The 5,650-nt window shown below is 36.9% G+C and overlaps 1 protein-coding gene across 1 annotated transcript in view; it reads left to right on the plus strand.

Moving 5' to 3' along the window:
* Positions 1-5,650, plus strand: part of LOC106879930 (ubiquitin carboxyl-terminal hydrolase 19) — a 163,422-nt gene that overhangs the window by 35,985 nt on the left and 121,787 nt on the right. The gene's annotated exons all lie outside the window — the stretch shown is intronic.

Here is a 5,650-nt window from a genome sequence, read left to right on the forward strand (position 1 = left end):
AAACGAAATTGTTACAAACAAACATATGGACGCACATACTTACATATAAGCACGAACACATAAGTGTGTGCACACATATGAGCGTGCACACATACGAGCTTGCACACACTCACATGCTCATACCGAACAGTTTCGAAACAACGCCAAAACAACGCCAGATCATACATTCAAAATAAATGGAAGTGGAGAGACAAGTTACTGAAGAGATTGCAAGAGTGCAATGAAATAATTTAACAAAAAACTATATAAATTAATAAAGGACTGAACCAGTGCGTGTGTTTATTACCGGCATAATGCCTCTCCCAAGGTTTAATTGTATTTCTTTCAACACACGTATCCACATCAAGAATCTTGCACATGAAATACACATACGAAAAAATTATAAATATATAATTTGTGAGCAAAATAAAATACATTTTCAAGAGAAATGCGAGTTATCATTTATTGATAATAATTTGTAAGTATGTGCAAGGATTAGTAAAAGAAAAATAACTTTTATAACTTACTATTTTAGTGAGCTTGATGGGAAGAACAGAGATTTTAGATATTAGATGGAATAGTAGATAATGACACTCGCATTTCACTATCAAGCATTTTCAAGTTTCCACATTTCTATGTCTAGCATTACTGAAAAAGATGCTTCACAAATGTATGTAGTAGAAAAATGCAAAAGAATTTGTAAAACTTTTTAAGCTAGGTTTGGATGTTTGTTTCAAACATGAATCCAAAAGTTCTGTAAGTCCCCCTCATCAACAACAGACACTAATCATTCTTGATTTTGACTAGTTCTTCTTCTTCAGTAAGTGAAAAATCAGTTGTTGCAGTTGCAAGAAATGGATTTCTGATCCAATCATAGTTTGGGATTTCAATATTTGGAAAATAATAATCAAGTTTTTTCTCTAAGCAATGTTAAATGGTCAACAATTAACGATCTGATCTCACATTTTAGCTTGCACTCACAAGTTTTGGAAAACATTTCAAATTTCCTTCTTTTACTTTGCATTTCCAAATTGTTATCTTGTCTCTCATAGCACAGATTTTATCAGTCAATATTAAGATATTTTCTGCTTTTCCCTGCATACCTGTGTTAATTTTCTTCAAATGTTCAAATATGTCCGAAAGATATGCCAATTTGGTTCACCAAAGTTCATCTTGAATCAGATCATTCTGTTGATTTTCTTCAAAAAGCATCATTTCTATCAATTCGTATACACAACAAAGCACACAACCTTTTGAAAGCCAACAAACCTCTGTGTGTAGTAGAAGTTTCTCAAAATTTGGTCCCATTTCTTCACAAATATGAGCAAATAATCTTGATTTAAGAGGTCTGCTTTTGATGTAAAAGACCATTTGAACCACTTTGTTTATAACTCTTGATAAATCATCTCCAACAGTTGGTGCAATTAGTGCTTTGTGATGCAAAAAAACAATTAGTAATTATAATATTTGTATTCTGTTTTTATTGCTAAAGTTGTAAAACCTTTCACTGAACCTGCCTTTGAGGGTGCACCATCCGTGCATATTCCTACACAGTTTAACCACAACAAATTATTTTCCTTCATGAAGAAATTTAAAGCTTGAAAATTTTCTTCACCTCTAGTTCTCAATGGAAGTTGTAGACAACACAAGAATTGCTCAATAATTCTGTTATTATAAATGAAACATATAAAACCCATCAATTGTGCTAACCCACTGACATCTGTTGATTCGTCTAACTGCAATGCAAACATCATGTTATTATCTTGAAAAATATCCTTCATTTGTACCTTAATGTCATCAGACATATATTGAATTCGCCTTCCAGTTGTGTTATCTGTCAGAGGAATTTTATTGACTTGTATCTCAAATTCGGGTCCAAATCTTCAAACAATAGCACAGCAAGATTCCTTTATAGTACTTTCAGCAATACTATGTTGTTCCTTGTTTTTGGCAATTATTTGAATAACCAAGTAACTTGCCTCTTGAGCTTTGTCTGATGTCTTCATTCTCCTTGTGAACATTGAAGCCTGCTGTTTTAGAGATTTTGAAAGTTCAATGAAGTATTCCACTGGTTTTGTTAACAAATTTCCATACCTAGTGCTGAAATGACACTTTAATTCGTTTGATACCATACTTTCGTTCGTAAGTAGATCTGCACAGACTAAACATAGGTGACTAGGATTGCTTTCATTTCCAGAAAATGTGAAGCCCAGTTTTATGTAATCTTTGTTGTATAAACAAGGCTTAAACATTTTTCCTGTGCCCACCTCACTCACTGATGCTGGTCGTTCAACCATTGTTTGAGTGGTTTCCTTCATAGCTGTTAAATTTGTTCATTGGAAATGTCATCTTTCTTAATTAAAAACTTATCCATTTTATGGGTAATTTAATTACAATTTATGAATAAAACTAAGCTGATTTATTATAAAGTTATGATAACTAAACGTGTAATTGATATCACCAACACTAAGCACGATAAAATTAGAAATGGTACGTTACACTTAATTAGAACACCCAGTTCCTAAGGCTAAGTCCGTGAGACTGATGAACAAGGTTCAAGTGTGGAATGAGTTTAATGTGATTTCATAATTATTAGTTCACCCTGAGTAATGCGTAATGTTAGTATAGGCGAGCAATAACTTTGGGCAATTTGAAAGCGGTTCCAGTGTGTTTCCCTCACTAAAACAGATGCAGATTGGAAAATTTTCAATCGATTTTCAGTTCACTTTGGACAAGAGGATAGCACTTGCAATGTGTTAATTCTTTTACACTGAATAAAATACAATGGAAATGAGCGCTATATTACTTGTGCCCTTTTTCTTTTGTTTTTTAATCTCACCTCCAGACATTAAGTGGGAAATGATAGCTGGTAGGTACATGCATTGACATGTTCGCTATCCTAACAAACAGATTCTGAAAAGCTGAAGCAAATTGATATTAAGTGTTTTATATTGGTTTCCCAAACGTTTGCGACACACCTACGCCCTAATGGAAAACACACAGGGGGGAAGAAGGAAAGGCATAAAAAGAGGAGAGAACCTCTGTAACAATGTATTTAGAAGAAGTGTTCTGGATTGTTAGACATTGTATCAGCAAGAATCGAGATATTGTAGGAGAGAAGTGTGTGTGGATGGATAATGTTATGCTTGCACTTAGTGATGTGGACAAGAAACAGGCATAGAAAAGTTAATATGCAAGACTGTTGAATGTAGAGAATGAATGGGATAAAGGTAGTCTCCCTCATATGAACCCAACAGAGGGACCAGCTATCCTAGTGGACAGCAGTATTATAGATAAGGCAATTAAAGACATGAAAACTAGGAAAGCTTCTGGTCCATCTGGAATCACTGCTGAGATGCTCAAAATATTCAATAAGGTAGGATATGGGCTAGTCACCCACTTAGTTAATTAGGTCATTCAGGAAGGTGTAATATCCAGTGACTGGCATAATTGTTAGCTGCTACAAAAATAAGGACCAGGTGATGAAAATTACAGAGAGAATTAAAGCCCAATTAATTAGGAGCAGAATTAGGGAAGACAAAATGCAGTTTGACTTTGTCCAGTGGGAGAAGTACCACTGATACTATTTTCATAATCAAATAACTGCAAGGGAAATACTTAGCTAAGAATAAACCACTTTACTTGGCAGTCATTGATCTATAGAAATCCTTCCATGGCTTACCCCACTGTGTGATACAGTGGGCTTTGAGGAGGCTAGGGATAGATGAGGGGTTGGTGAAAGCTGTACAGACCACGTACAGAGACACTGTCATTAAGGTGAGAGTTGACCACAAGTACAGCAAAGAATTTGGTGTGTAGGTAGGGTTTCATCAAGACTCAGTTCTCTTCCCCCCTCTTTTCATCATTGTCCACCAGGCCATAACTGAAGCATTTGAGACAGGTAGCCCCTGAAACTACTATATGCTGATGATTTTGCCCTCATTGCAGATTCCATCTCAGAGCTAGAAGAGAAATTCCAGGTGTGGAGGCAAAACCTGGAATCTAAGGGCCTTAAGGTTGACTTAGGAAAGACTAGTAAGCAAGAAAACAGACAAGACCCTACCCCGCTCGGGTAGGTGGTCCTGTTTGATTTGTAGGAAAGGTATAGGCAGGAACTCCATAAGTTGTACCAAGTGTAAGCTATGGACACACAAGAGGTGCAGTGGAACTTTAGAGAATCAGGAAATTGACTCTGGTGGCTCATTAGAGATAGTAGATAATTTCTGCTACCTGGGGGACCAAATTAGTAGTGGGGAGAAGATACATGGAGAGTGTGATAGCTAGAATAACAATAAGATGGAGGAAATTCAGAGAGCTGTTACTTCTGATGGCTACGAAAGGTCTCTCTCTTTCTGTCTGTCTCTCTCTCTGAGTGAAGGGAAGATTGTATGATGCATGTGTATGGGCAGCAATTCTACACGGTAGTGAGAAATGGGTCCTGAACGCAGAGGACATGCAAAGGTTAGAGTGGATTGAGGCTTGTCAGCTCCACTGGACGTGTAATGTAAGTGTTCATGTTCAACAGAATCTAGTGTATTGCGAGAGAAGTTAGGCATAAGAGGAATTAGATACAATGTGCAAGAGAGAAGATTGTGCTGACAGCTCCATAAAGAAGTGCCAATCTCTCAAAGTAGATTGAACATGTGGATCGAACATGTGGGCATGTAGAGAGTGGAAGTTTTTTGTGAATTTTTAGAAAATGACCAGAAATACTTGGAAAGGAATGAAGGGACGGGCACAAATCCAGTTAATTTGAGAGGAGTGGTTTAATATCAATGACTGACCCTCGTACTTTATCTAAACAACTTTGCTGTCTATGGAGCATTGACTATCAATGGCTTTTGTTGCCTATTCTTGACTCTGGTCTGTCTTTCCTGCTTCTCTCCTGTTGGATCCCTAATTTTTCAGCTCTGCCTCACTATTCTTCTTCCTCCTGTTTTTAGGGCATCCTCTCTTCTGCCTCCCTGTTCCAGGTCAGATCCTGACATGTAATGCAGGATGTTGGTTTCCTTGTGGCCTTTAAGGTTTGCTGTACTGCATCACATGTTCCACTGAAGGAGGGCATTCTTCTCTCAGATATTATCATCAATACATTTGTAACTCTACTTCTTACTGCACCTGAATTATCTTTTATATTTTACTTGTTTTAGTCATTAGACTATGGCCATGCTGGGGCATCACCTTGAGGAACTTTAGTTGGACTACTTGACCCCAGTACTTAGTTTCTTTTTAAGCTTGTTACTTATTCTATCGGTCCCTTTTGCCAAACTGCTAAGTTATGGGGATATAAACACACCAACACCAGATGTCAAGCAGTGGTCACATACAACAGATTTCAATCAAGTAAACCCACTCACAAGGCTTTGGTCGGCCCAAAGCTATAGTAGAAGACACTTGCTCAAGGTACCACACAATGTGAGTGAACCCAGAACCATGTGGTTGCGAAGTAAGCTTCTTACCACACAGCCAATCCTTCATCTGTTCATGAACATTTTTTTTGTTTTGATTTATAAAAATTTTTTATTTCAATCTTGTTAAAAATGTATTGTTGTGATGTTATTGTTATTACTTTCTCACTCTTCCAGAAACCAACATGTAAAGTGTCTCCAATGAACAAGCTGAGAGATGTTGATCAATTGGTCACTCCAGGTTTTACAGGCCTAGACAACTT

Source organism: Octopus bimaculoides, chromosome 29 (genome assembly GCF_001194135.2).
Source record: "Octopus bimaculoides isolate UCB-OBI-ISO-001 chromosome 29, ASM119413v2, whole genome shotgun sequence".
Lineage (NCBI taxonomy): Eukaryota > Metazoa > Mollusca > Cephalopoda > Octopoda > Octopodidae > Octopus > Octopus bimaculoides.